Raw genomic sequence first — 15,270 nt, forward strand, 5'->3', positions numbered from 1 at the left:
CACCCTGCCTCCCTGCCAAACGGACTCAGAACTGCCCGCCACCCCAACTCAGCAGAGCGCTTATCCCATGCCAGTACTTGCACGTCGGGGGAGAGTGTCCCCCAAAGCAGGCGGTCCCTCTGCTGCCCTCGGGCCGTCCGGGCCAGCGTCCAAGAACGACTTGATAAGCAATCTTCGCGGGAGTAGATTTGAGTCCATTCAGTCCCTCACGGTGGTTTCATTCACCTCCAGCGGCCCCAGCGTGGTCCTGCAATGGTGATCGGTTCGCGCTTCCCCTGGCCGATGATTGCGAGTTCGGCCGGCTATCCTCTTCTGGCCTGTTGCGTCGACGACTGGAAGTGCGGTCCACCGTGCGCCATCCATCCAGCCATTCTCTTGCTGACTCAGCCGAGTCGAAGAACCAAACCTTTTTGTCGGCCACAACTCTTAGACGGGCCGGAAACAACATGGAGTACGGCAATTCTTGTTCACGGAGCGTTTTCTTCACCTCCAAGAAGGTCCTCCTTCTGCAGGTGACCTCTGCCGTATAGTCCGGGAAGAAGGATATCCGCGAATTCTGGACATGGATAGGTGGTGCCACTCTGGCCGCCTGGAGAACCGTGTCGCGGTCTCTAAAATTGAAGAGTCTCGCCAGGATGGGACGCGGGGCGGCCCCCGGCGTAGGTGTCCCGCCGGGGACCCGGTGTGCACGTTCCACTGTAAAGAAATTGGAGAGCCCCTTCGGGGCCAAGCGAGTCTTTATGAGGTCCTCCACGTACAGATCCATGGCTCCTTTCGTTTCCGACTCTGGAACCCCCAAGATGCGGACGTTGTTGCGTCTGGAGCGCCCTTCATGGTCGTCCAACTTACTTTTTAGGAGTTTATTGTCCGCTTGTAGTCTTTCCACGGCTACTTGCAGGTCGGAGACGTCCTCTATCAGCGATTTAGCCACCACTTCAACCTGCTTCACCCTTTCGCCCATCTTCTGAAGGTCGGCTCTAATGAGGGTCACCTCGGCAGCAGTCGAGCCCACTGTAGCCTGAACCTGTTCCAGTGCGCGTAGGACATCATCCAGTGTGGCCTTTTTAGTCCCATCGTTGTCTGCGCCCTTGCCCAGTGATTTGCGCTGCTCAGGTTGAGTGGACGTCTGATTATCATAGGCAAATTTACCGAGTTTCGCCTGGGCGGCGGTTTGTCTCGGCCCCTTCCCCGCCATTTTCCAGCAAGACACGGTTTATGATGGAGCGGGCCGATCGCCCGTAGCCGATCGTGTGGGGGTGGCTATACAGGAGGTTCAGTCTGGGCACAGGCCAGGGGTCGCTGACGATGACAAGGTGCTGCCGGCAGCCACGGAACTGCTGCGGCCTCGGCAAGCTCGAGCAAGATGGCGACTGTTGCGTAGCAAGTTCCACGTCTTGGCCGAGTGTAGTGAGGGGGCACTACGGTGTAGCGCCACTGGGTAGGCCGCGTTGAGGATGAAGTGGCCGTTGGGAAGGACCGCCGGCCGTCGGTGTCGAGTGCTTTCTTCAGCGGCTACTTCCGGTCGATCGTGCCGGGGAGGGTTGACTTCCGCCCGGCCAAGGGTTCAACTCGACACCGCTGCTTGCCACGTGTCACCAGGCCTCTCGCCCGTGAGGGGCTCGGATGAAGGTTCGCCCCGTTTCCGAGGTCTGAGCGCTCCCAAATTTTCCTTGTGAGCGTCGTTCGGTCACCGCACCCAGGACACCCCTTCTGGAACGATCAGTGAAAGGATAGGCATGCGGATTGTTGCGGGAAGCCGCCTTGCTACGGGAGCCTCTCTAGGTTGCTGCCGCCATCATCGGCTGCTAGCCACGCCCCCCCCGGAATAGTAAATTTAATTATTCCGCAAACCAACACTTTCCCTACTGTTGCACTTACTGTATTGGAAAATGTAAGTTTACATTTTTTTAAAGTTTAATGTTTTTAATTTTATTTTTATATCATTTTAAAGTTTAAAAATTAAATAAAACTAATAGTTAATAAATAATTTTAAAGTAAATATATGTATATGTGTACATTTTTATGTTTGTGTTTTTATATTTTTTTAAATTTTATTTGTTATATTTAGTTAAAAAGTACATATAATGTAATTTATTTTGTGAAAAATAATATTAATATTCAATATATTTACTATATATTATTTTATTTTATATACATTTTTAAATCAATCTTTTTTTACATCTATATATTTACCTCGATATTTTTGGACTTACCTTTTAGGGTATCGGAGTCGATATTTTAGCAGTTGATATCTTTTTCCGATATTTAGAACATCGATGTTTGTTACATCAATATTCTATCAGTGAACCTATTGAAACGAATCCCTTCTGGGCCCTGTAGCCATGTCCTTATCTTTTCAGCAAAAACGCTCATTGATTTCTGAATAATGAGTGTAAAAGCATTAAGGTAGCCATGCTGTACCTTCTTACTTTTCACATACTTTACTTAATCTTGCATTCCCTATGTGTTTGCTTTTTTCAGTATGTTATTACTTTTTTTCAGGCAGCTTATTACTCTTGTCTAGTGCCTAATTTGAATTGAGTCGCATCCAGGTGTTTATAGCTGCAGACAATTGGTTGTAGCTGAAGGCAGTGTGAGTTTTTCTCAAAGTGGCAGTATGGTGTTCAGTGAGGGGAAGGGTGTTGCACTATGGCCAGTGCTGCTAATTTGGAACTCGGGAACCAGGTTAGGCCTTCATGACAGTCCAACAGGCCATTCTCCTGAGGGAGCACATTCCCAAAGACCTTAGAAGGCCCCACTAAGCCTCAAAAGCCCTGGTGTCCTTACCACCAGCAGGTGGACTCTAGTGGTGGCAAGTGTGAGCCAACCTTGAAGGCCTGTCCACCATAATCCATACTGTAGTTCACCTCCAGTCTTGCGGGCAGTCCTACGAAGCAGCACACACTAGAGCAACAGTGACTCTGTCCCTGAGGTCACAGGACCATTGAGGCTAGTCCGCCTTACCCATTGGTATCTCCATTGGCCTTGTTTCAGCAGTAGTAGTGCAACTCACCAGGGATCGGCATTACAGGATTTGCATGCACACCAAACTAAGTTCAAAAGCTTCATGCACAAGCACTTTTAACGTGCTGCCTGCTTTGGGGCCACTGGAATTATGCAACAATGGAAAACAAAATTATGCTGCAGCGATGACTATATTACGCGGCAAAAAAAAAGGCTGCAGCGTAATGCGGTACATTTTCTGATACTTTATTCTTTTGATATTTTTACACATACTAACAGTCTCTGTAAATATTTTGCCTCATTAGAACTAGTGTTATATGCAAATGCAGCAGTGAGAAAGGTAACCAGTCAACCTTTGCAAAGGGCCCTCTGCTTGGCAGCAACACAAGTCGCAGTTTAAGTAATTTTTAATCCGTTTGAGCTACAAACATTTTTTTGTTAAAATTGTAAGATTGTGCAGCAGATGATCTACTATGTGGCAAATCTGACAGTGCCATAATTATGTGGAAAACATTTGCAAACTAGGATATTTTGCCATTCATGTTTGAATTGTTCTTGTGGAAAATGGGAGAAGTGATGATGACAGAAACTGCATGGCTCAGATACAAATGGCTTGTGATTTAAGTGTATTTGAGACATTCTGTAATTGGAAACATATCCCAAATATGAATGTATTTTAATGTCAATAGCTCATATTAAACCTTAAATAAACATGTGTACCCATTGGTTGAATTAAATAACATAATAAGCTGTACATGCTAAGTGAAATGCCAAATACTCAAAATTGAGATGTTTTCCTCTTTCTGGCCACACCTCTGATTCCACCCACTGACCCAATCCTCAGGTTTACCCACCCTCTGATTCTACGCCCACAGTTCCCCTACTTTTTTTCCTTACTTCGACCACTGATCCCTTATGCTACTCCATGACTCTTCTTCAGCATCCAGATGACAAGGAATGGTATTGTGTGATGTCCTCAAGGAATGAATAACAAGATAAAATGCAGGACGTCACTATATTTTGCCAAGTATTCCAAACTGCATTACACTGATGTTCTCTTGTTGCAGGTGACAGAGGTATTGGGTACAAATTGTAGCTTCTCGAACGATATGGTTACAATATGATGCATAATTGAGCATTCACAAGGGGGTAGGAGGATAGTCAGTCTATTCTGCAAATACTTTTCTCTAGTAGCCCTCCGAAAATGGATTTCCAGGGAAGGTATGTCTTCCTGACTGTTTAAATGGATGGTTGCTGCATGTATTTTGTTAGTGTGTATGCTCAAAGCCCCTCATGAGGAGTACTGAGTGATCTTATGCACTACTAACCTGGCTCCTCCAGGGGGTGGAAATATTTGACCATGACTTTAACGCAATGATGGGCAAAGAGCTGGATTCTCATGGACTCAGTGGAGCCACAATGAAATACTAATTCATCTGATTGAGAACCTCACTAGGGTTATGTGATGTGTGGCACACTTGGCATTTGGGTGAGAGGGGTCATACATACTATTCTGGGTCTCATTAGTTAATTCAACACAGCACCCAAACCCTGCAAAGTTGCATCCACAGTTATCACACACAAATTTTCCTTGACATAAGGAAGCAATGTAGGCGTCTCAACAATATATATCTTGGTCTATTAACGGGATCTTTCCAACACTCAGTCCACACAAATGTACTACTTTTCTGAGAAATGTCTTAAGTGGTTAAATTAGCAAACCCATTCACAAACAGTGGATATACTCATCTATTCTCAAAAATACCCTAAGCTGGTCAACATTATGAGGTTGTGGAGCTTCTAGAATAGCCCTCGCAAGGTTAACTTTGGGTTTCTATTTCCTCACCAGTAATATCTAATCAAGATATTTTATGCTGTTCTCAGAAACTTGTCCTTTTCTCATGATGAACTCATAACCCTGTAGAAATCTAGTACCCAATATAAAATCCTGTTGTGTTCTTCTGTCATTCCAGCATGAATCAGAATGACATCCTAGAAGGTGTACACTCCACCAACCTCCCTGTAGAGGTTGCACATGAGTTTTAAACTGATGGCCCTGAGGCAAGCCCAAATGGCATACAAACAAACCAATAGGCCCCAAAAGGTGTAATGAAATTGTTTAGAGACTTTCCAATAACTCTTATATGATGTTTTGCAGATCTCAGATCAATAGTGGTGTATACTGGGTGCCTTTCTAGAGTACTTTACCCCCTTAGCTGTAGTAGTTTGAATAAAATACAACAAAAAAAAACCCAGAAAGTCAATGGTGAAGAACAACACCTGGATAGGTGCTTTCCCGGAATAGGATGAGAAACATAACCGATCAGAGTGTAAACATCACTTACTGTTACTTACTTTCTTGTTTTTATTCCTGTGCCTGGACTTGCTTTCTTGCCCAGACTTGTTTTTATTCCTCTGTGCCTGTACTTGTTTTCTTGCCTAAACTTGTTTTTCTTTCCTGTGCCCAGTTCTCCCGCGGCCCCTGCCCATTTTCCTGCTGCTGCGTCCCTGCGGCCCGGCCCCACGGCAATCCCATTCGCCTCCTAGCTGCTTCTTCCTCCCACATCCCCTCATATTGAGGCTGCGCAGTGGCCACGTGCAGCGGGTGCGCCGCTAGCTAGCCGAAGTCGCGCCTAAGGCAAGCCCGTCTGTGCCCGTCCACGCCTGGACCGTTCTCAGCGCCAGGACCCCGCAAACGCCATGACACCGACACTACTACAATGCCAGAACCCTCCATGCACTCAACACCGGATGATCACACACCTGCTTCCTGACCGCCCCGAAGCGCACCCACGGAGCTTTCACCTGCCGGAACTGCAGCTTCACAACCATCCGCCCCAGGAAAGAACCCAACCACCTCAGAGGCATCTTTCTCAACACCCGCTCCACCTGCAAATACGCTGTTGAACTCTGGGACCTACTTGACTCAACCTTCCTGGACGTCACCTTCCTGACGGAGACCTGGCTGAACCCCGCCTCGGCACCCGACATAGCCATAGCCGTCCCGGAAGGCTACAAGATCACCCGCAGGGACCGCACCAACGGAGCATGAGGAGGAATCGCCATCGTCCACAGGAAAACTCTCAGAATTCTCGACCAACACCGACAACACCCTCAGCACCATCGAACACCTGCACTTCCAGATCCACACCGACCCCAACACCACCCTCAGAGGAACCCTCATCTACAGACCCCCCGGACCCCGACCACAGCTCAGCAACTCCATCGCTGACTTCGTCAGCACACAAGCCCTCGCCCTCACGGACTACATCCTCCTCGGGGACCTGAACTTCCACCTCAAGAACAACAACAACACCAACTTCACCACCCTGATCGACAACCTAGCCAACCTCGGACTCAGATAACTCGTCAAAACACCCACCCACTCCGCCGGTCACCCGCTTGACCCCATCTTCTCCGCAAGTCCCCACGTCTCCTTCAACCACACCACTGCACTCCACTGGACCGACCATTGCTGCATCCACTTCACCTTCAAGAAACCCACCACCGCACCCAACAGATGCCTCGCTGCTGCTGGAGCAAAGTCACCGAAGACCAGCTAACCACCACCCTTGCCCAGAGCCCACCCGCTGACCCCACCGACCCCGACACCACCGCCCTCAGCCTCAGACAGTGGACCAACGACTGCGCCAACACCCTTGTCCCAATCAAGAAACTCTCCAACAATCACACCAACAAGAAAGCCAGCTGGTTCACTGAAGACCTCCGGGCCTCCAAGCAAACCTGCCGAAAGCTGGAGAAGATCTGGCTCCGTGAACGAACACTGGACAGCCACGCAGTCCACAAGAATGCCACCCGCAGACACCATCACCCCATCAGATCCGCCAAAAGAGCCTCCTTCAAAAACCACCTAGACAACAATGTGCACAACAGCAAAGAGCTCTTCAGCATCATGAAGGAACTCTCCAACCCCAGCTCCAACACCAACGGCGTCCCACCGTCGCAAGACCTGTGCGACTCGCTGGCCACCTTCTTCCACCGCAAGATCGCAGACATCCACGACAGCTTCAACGCCACGACCGCCACGACAACCATTGAGACCTCTGCCCCCACGACCACCATCCGCACCAACCGCCTGCTCTCCTGGACCAACATCAATGACGACGGCACCATCAAGATCATGAACACCATCCACTCCGGATCTCCGTCAGACCCATGCCCAGACCACATCTTCAACAAAGCCAGCACATCCATTGCACCCCATCTCCGGAAGTCAAATCAAATCAAATCATCTTTATTCGGATTTCGATTTTAGAAAACCATAAAAGTACAATTCATATTATACACCTTAAAACAAACCATTATAAATGTATAAAAACATTAAAATCGATTTTGTAAAAAGATTTCATGACGCATTCACCGAATCCTTATATACAGTAGAAAATATCACTTTGGACTATAAACATGTATCTTGATGTTTCATAAGTCTCAAGACGAAAATGGTGCAAAGCAGTTCGATTAAGCTAGCTTAAATTTGTACCATGTTTAACGCAGAACTTCAAAAATCTAGCAATGTTTTCTGCCATATATGTTGTCTCCAACAACTGCAAGGCGATGTAAGCTGGGTGACATCTTCTTAAACCCAAGTGTTTTAATAATGGGATCACCCAATGTGTCCTAGGCTTCTTGTAAAATTTGCAAAAGAGAACAACATGTATTGTGGACTGGTTTGAAGTGTCATCGCATGGGCAGACAATTGGGTGTGTAGCCCAAGTGTTCGCCTCTGGAAATGACACCAGATGGTGGAATATATTCCACCTAAAATGGGTCAGCAGAAATATATTGTAAGCCTTGTACTCGAACGTTAAATAAGGCTGGATAGCTAAGGTAGATTGTGTTTGTAGTGCGTACTGGACGGTGGGTTTACTAGCCTCATTAACGAACCTAAGTTGCTCTAAGTGGCTCAGGCACATTATTTTAAATTCTTTCCTAGGTATTTCTGTTATTGTCAAAGGGAAAGAGTAGTATTTTCCCAATCCTAAATCATGGAATAACTTTTTGATGTACGTGAGCCATTTAATTTTGCACCCATTTTCTAAAGAGAGACAGTCCTCTAATAGCCCTCGAGTAAGGGCGTTTTTTTCGGAGGACCAAATGCGGTACCACAAGAGCATCGGTTGAAGCCTAACGAGGTCAGTTAAATATGTAAGGCCAAGCTATATAGATTGAGGAACTTCGTGGGACGGCAAATAAAAATCTTAGGAAACAGTTCTCGACTTTCTGTAGGGCTTCAATTTTCCCATTACCCCACAGGGCCCCTCCGTAGGTTGCTATACTGATACATTTAGCTTTGTAGATTTTAATCAGTGCCATTGGTGGTCTACCTCCCAACCTCTGTGTGAAGTTAACCAGAGCTGTTGCGGCCCTCATGTTCTCAGTTTCAAATTTTAACATAAAAATGTTCGCATAGCTGGGGGCTCCAGAAAAGTTCATTGATGTACCATTAGCTTGGAGAAAAAATCGTTTATGCCAATGAAAATAACTAGGAAACAAGCTGAAATGAAGAATTTCTTAAAGAAATACTTTGCTGGCTTTGATTTCATCTTGTTTCAATAGAGCCCACTCTGTGGCTTCAATGCCTTCGGTGTGGGGTATAGAAGTGTACAGTGACACCACGTCAATAGTACACAACCACATTTGATCAATTTCAATAAAATTGATTGTGTTTAAGATGTTTAATAAGTGTGTAGTGTCTTGAAGGTATGATGGGCTGGCTTGTACAATGGGTTGGAGAAACACATCCAAATAACGCCCTAAGGGCTCATGTAAAGATCCACACCCGGCTACTATGGGCCTCAAAGGGGGATCCCTCAAACTTTTGTGGATTTTTGGGATCATGTATAAACTCGGTCTTCGTGGAAACCGAGTGAATAAGTTCTCCTTGGTCTTGGAATGTATCCACTTCATCTGCATGGCATTTGTCAGAATGGAATCCAAAAGGGATCAAAATGATTGTGTGGGGTCTTCAGAGAGTGGAAGATATGTAGAGGAGTCCTGCAACATCAACTTAATCTTTTGTTCATTTTGGATGCTATCCATAACTACCAGGGCACCACCCTTGTCTGCTCTGGTGAAATGTAGCGATTTGTTTAATTGCAATGATCTTAATGCAAGTCGTTCTCTGGTGGGTAAGTTGACCTTACCTGAGGTGACATTAGGAAGATTAACCAAATCCTGTTTGACAAGTGTCTCAAATAAGTCAATGGTTTTGTGTGATTCTGGCGAAACAAATGTTCTTTTGGGTTTGAATTCTTAGTATTCAACTTCTTCAGATGGAACTAATTCAGTGGTCAAAGTAGAAAAGAAGTATATCAATATTAGCTTTCTGGTAAATTTATACATTGCTATTTGAGAATCTAGACTGTTGGTATGGTGAGTGGGAACAAATGAACTGCCCTTTTCCAGTACTGCCATCTGATTTTCTGTAAGTGTTTTGGAAGAAATGTTTACTACTAGTGTTTCTTGCGGCATGACCCCCGGTTTTTACTGAATCTGTGACCTCTGCGGGTTTGGTGGATACGGTTGCTTCCTGCGTGGGAGGTTGATTTGCTGCGGGCTGATCTCTAAAAAAGAAACCTTGGTTGTACTAGGGCCAGCAGTGGCAGCATAACTAGTGGAAATTATAATGGGTGCCGGAGGTCTGGATAATTGGGTGTCAGTAACGGATACAAGACTCTCTTCCAAAGAAGTAGTGCCTTGCTTTTGCCATGATCTTTTGTGTGCATAAATTTCAGCCCAGGAGTAAACTTCATCAAGTTTATAATCAATTGCATCACAGTGAAATTTTCTAATTTTACGCTTGTGAATTTCTTTGGCGTAAACATCAAGTTTACTGTTAATTTCGTCAAGGGTGGTGGTCCAAACATCTGCTTGCATTCTAGATATCCAATTGGATTGTAGTTCTTTAATTTCAGCTTCAAGACCAACTAAAACTTGAGAAAGTTCCTCAACAATTAACAAAATTAAGTCTAATGAACATTTCTTTAAAATCGCATACCACTTTTCCATGAACTTCTTGTTCATTTTGCAGAGCATTGGCTTAATCGCTAAACGTAACCATCTGGGTATGCGACTGGCCTTGTGGTACTGAACTAGAGTGGTTTCGTGCAGACGCTGATTGATTTCTCTGCGCATGAGGTATTCTAACTGTCGAATCTGCTGTTGAACAGGACCTGTAGTAGTGTCAAATGTTCTTACTTCTCGTATGAGCTCATAAATGTCAACGGCCTCTGAGGCAGTGTAAACCTTGGTTTGAGCTCTGTTTTCTGTTAAATGTAGAATATCATCAAATGACATGTAGACAACAATGTTGTGGGGGTGGTGCACTGTGGCTGCTATACAGAAAAATTGAATATACAAGTGAGTAAACGCAGCAAATGTGCACTCAGGAAATTGTTTCAGAACCTATGTATCAAAATTTGTTCAATATAAACAATCTCAAAGTAAATAACGTGTGCACCAGGCGAGGGGTTTTGCAGGCCACCTGGTTCAAAATGAAAAGGGAAAAACCTAGATGAATATCTAGGTTAACCTAGTGCACTACCAATGAGTCACATAACAGTGTACGACTGTCATTTAACATTTATCTCTAAGTGAGTGACAGGACCCTTCAGTTTTAGGGACTGCTCTTCACATTCTTCAGTATAAACCTAATAGCCTGTATTCGCTCCTTTCTAAGAGGTTAGCACACAAACACGCCCTCTAGTCCTTCACACCTGACACCTCCTATACCTGTTCACTAACATGTTTCAGAAGGGTTTGTTTCCCACACATTGGTTTGTGATTTTGAGTATTAAACTTCTGTTTTTTATTTGGGTCACGTGCAATAAAAAATAACAAATCATTCTATACACACACAACTTAGATAATCTAATATGTTTACATTTGTATCCATATATTGATTTTAGAACAGTTTACACATGAAAACAATGTATGCAATATAGAGAAGTAGTGAGTAATTAAATGAAAATGATTAGTGTAGGAAGGTAGGATCATTCTGCATGTGTACCCCCACTTTTTGCCTGGCGCTAAGCTGGTTTTTGACTAGTCCGACTGGGATCCTGCTAATCAGGACCCCAGTCTATCTGCGTTCTCCCCAAATTGTTATGACATGTACTTAGTTCCACTCCACGTAGGGTACTGGGATACCCCTATCAGTCTCTAGTATATGGTACACATGTACCCAGGGCATAGATACCCCAGAGGTCTCTCATGGGCTGAAGCATGTATTATGCCACCCATGGGAAGTCATGCAAAATTACACTACAGGTGTGCCATTGCAGCCTGTGTAAGATGGTGCATGCACCTCTTACTTTAGATATAAGTTTACTATATTTAAGGGTCACTGCATTTGAAACCTATAACAATCCTGGAGGCAGGGTGCTTGGTTCTTAATGAGAGGGTATCCTAGCACGAGCAGGACACCCCTGCAGCATATGGAGTCCATTCTCCTGGGTTGTCACTGAAGCAGCCAAATACTAATATAGAGGGGCATTATGTGACCATGTGATGGCCATCTTGAAAATGGCTGCAACAAACTCTATTATCTATGGTGTCAAGCATGTTGGAATCATACACCCACATCGTTACTGGTGTGGGAGGTATGATTACACCCACCGGGAAAGCCCTCCGTTAGGCTCTCAGTGTTCCTGGTACCAGCCTTCTAGTCCCAGAAAGCACAAAATGGTTGCTGCCGATCAGAGACAAATGTCTTTCCTCCTGCTGCTGAGCCAAGCTCGATCAGCATGAAAGTAGAACAATAGGCATCCTGTCACAGGGAGGTGGTGACCACCTCCCAGACAGGATTTAGTGTATTAGGGCTGAGTGGGTGCACTTGCCAGCGCCTGAAAGTCTGCATGAGGGGCATTCCTGGGAGCCTTTGGTTCCTGCTCTGGTGCAAAACTAGAAAAAGGACATGGGAGTAACCTCCCACCTGTCTAGACCCTCCTCTGGGAAGGTCTCCTGATTCTTCCCAACCCTCTCATTAGGGTACTTAAGGACTTACCTGGGTGTAGGTCCCTAGATTCATCATGGAAAAGATTCAGAACTGAAACCACTGCACTTCTACCGTCTGTGCACTCTGGGCTTTGTTTGGGCCTGACTTAGTCTCCCTTTCAGTCTGCTGCCTCGTCTGTGCCTGTGCACCATACAGGACCGTGCAGGGCCTGTGGAGGATCCAAGACACCTGATGATAATCTACCTTGCAGTGAGTCACACCCAGGCAGCCAAAAGCACCACATCACTGCTGACCGTTCTGCTGATCCCAAGCTCCTACGGACTCCGAAGGGTTCAACAACACAGGAGGTGGGTTTCTATGTCCATCGAGGCCAGAACTGCCCACTCACCCAATTTGAGGCCAGAATACCTCATGGGGGCTGCAATACCCGAACTCCTGTGCACTGCGTCCTTTTGCAAGTGCGAATGCTCAATGGCAATTCTGCAGCAAGTGCATTAGGCTCCAAGTAGCCCCAACCTCTGGCAACTTCTCCTGGAAAGATATTCAAACACATTTCACCGTGTGCTCCATGGCCTGCTGTTTTGTAAAGCTGCCCTAGGTCCTCCTGCGCCTCTAGTGTCTTTGACCTGTGGAGGGTCTACTATGTCTCCTTTGGGCTCCCCTGATTGCTCTGTGCTTGCCTGACCCCCCTGCTTGTGAGGAATCTCCTGGACCCTGCTCGTCCTCTTCCTGCAACTTCTTGACTTCCTGTATGGGTTGCTTTTGCTGAGGCTTGTTGGTGCTCCGGCTGGACACCGACCCCTCAGCACTCTACATCCTTCAGGGGACAGCTCATATTCAGCTCCTGGTCATCCTCAGCATCGCCTGGTCCCCACAGCTGCAGAGTCAAGGTCATTGACATCTATCCTCAAGCACCCGACATCGGTGGGCATTTGTCTACCGAGCCCCTGGTCACTCTCAAGTGACCCAGACTCTGTCCCCTCTGCTTTTAGGTACTCTTCATCAAGAATCCATATTTGATTCCTCCGGACACTTTCTCCTCTTCCAGCAGCTGCACTTTCCTGAAGTCCTCCATTGGGCTCAAGTACGCTTTCCGACGCCACTTCACGCCTATGCACCCGGCTTCCCTGGGATAGGTAACTTGGGTACCACTGTATCTACGGGTGGGGTGGCTCTCCAACCTTCTATATCCCACAGGGTTTCTTCAGGGTCCACTGGGAAGGGTTCTTAATCTTTAAAAATCCAACAGTGACTTGCACATAGAGTGACTTGCACATAGACTTGTACGGAGTACACAATCGTGTACACACTGCACAAACTCTCTTTGGGGTCGCCATCTACTCACCTGGAGTGGTTCCTTGGATTCCCAGCAATTCTACGTCCTCTCGACATTGTCCTGACTCGAGTCGTGGTTCTTATGCCACTTTTTATAGTACATGGTTTAGTCCCCTTGAGCCCACTGTGAATAAGTGCTATTTACTGTGATTTCTTTGCTATTGTATTGTATATCTCCATGTGGGATATACTGGAACCTACTAGAGAGTATTATATAATAAATACATATTTTTATAAATACCTTGTGTGACTCTTTTTCATTTAATCTATACTATAAGATTGCATTCTGGTAAAACAAGCTGCTTTACACTCCTTCAAGACTAACCCTGAAAGGGGCGTGGCTAAGGCGCCGATGTAGGTGGAAGCGGGACTCCGGAGCTCCTCCGTGCCCGCCTCGCACCACCGCATATCCTGAACCCCGGCTCGCACCCAGACCCCTCAAAAAAACATAGGAGGGCAACGGGGGCACGCAGGGTGAGTTTGGAGGACTGGGGGCCCCTGTGTACACCCCCACTGGACTTAACAATTCGAGCGCGGCTCCCGGAGAGGAGAGCGCCCAAAATGGCGGCCGCCGTCCTGCCCTGATGTGCCTGGCGGCTGACTCCAGGAGGCGAGGAAGGACCCCCTGACGCGGTGACGACTGACCGCTGGCCGGCGGAGAACCCCCGGAGACCGGACAAAGGTGAGGGGACCTGGCTGGCGCACTCGCGGGTGACGCTGGAGGACGGGAGTCGGCGACCATGCCTGACCCTAAAATGGCGCCGGCGGAGACCGAGTGACCGCGTTGGCGGCCGGCGACAGAGCCCCTGGAGCTGCGTGGACCGCTGGACCAGCGCACAACACACGACCCGCCCTCCTGGTGGTGGCGTTGGGGGGTGCGCGAGGACACTGGCCGTCAGGGAGAGCGGGGTTTGAGGGACTGGCTGCCCTTCCCCCCCCCACCACGAGGCGCCTACCTGGGCTGGGTGGCTGTCTGCGGAGCTGTGGGGGCCGAGTGGAGGCCTGGACCTACGAGGGGCACCTGTCCTGATATCCCGGTGACGGTCCTGCCAGGGAGCCTGTGCCACTGTGGATTGGCAGCACGCGCACAAGGGGGACGAAGAGGGGAACAGGAGACGAGGTGCTGACTCCCCACCCCTATGAGTCACTGAAGCTCCGGGCGGGAAGAGGTGCCTGCCTGACCGGGGGCGTCCGAGCACAGCGGACCAGGTACTCATCGGTGACTACCCTGCCTTAGCCTTCTAGTTGCCCGGACCAGGGGCACTGGTCCCATACGACGCCGGCGGAGACTGGCCCTTGAACTGGACCCCACGAGACGCAGGCCCAGTGGTCGGAAGGCGCGGCGGGCCTGAGGCGGACCAAGGACGGAGAGGGGGAACATCGGTGGCCACCGCAGGGGCGCTTGTCGATCACTGCCCGCCAGGATGGTGCGGGGCAACAGCAGGAAGAAAGGCTTCGAGGCCCTGAGACAGGACGACCCGGGGCACCTCGTCGAGGACGACCCGCCGGGGGAAGGGGCCGGGAGCTCGACCCGCCCACGGGATCCCTCTCTGGGGGACATAATGCAGGCGATTGTGGCGTCGCGGGAGGCACTTGAGAAGCGCATGGACACCATAGGGTCGGACCTAATCCTGTTGAAGGACGACCACAGGAAACTGAAGGAGCGGGTGACGACCTCAGAGGTGGCCCTGAAAAACTTGCCAGGGGACGTGACGGAGCTCAAAGCGTCATTGGCGGCAATGGCCCAGAAGGTGCGGGTCCTGGAGCTCCGGGCAGAGGACAGTGAAGGACGCTCTCGGCGCAATAACCTCCGCCTGGTGGGGGTCCCTGAGAACGCAGAGGGGCGGGATGCGGTCACCTACCTGGAGGGCTGGCTACGATCCGAGGTGGCCCCGGAGGGACTCTCGCCGTTCTTTGCCATTGAGCGCGCACACAGGGTCCCTGCGCGTCCCCCCAAACCGGGGGTGCCTCCGCGCCCGATTGTGCTGCGGCTG

The sequence above is a fragment of the Lissotriton vulgaris genome, chromosome 10, assembly GCF_964263255.1.
Source record: "Lissotriton vulgaris chromosome 10, aLisVul1.2, whole genome shotgun sequence".
Lineage (NCBI taxonomy): Eukaryota > Metazoa > Chordata > Amphibia > Caudata > Salamandridae > Lissotriton > Lissotriton vulgaris.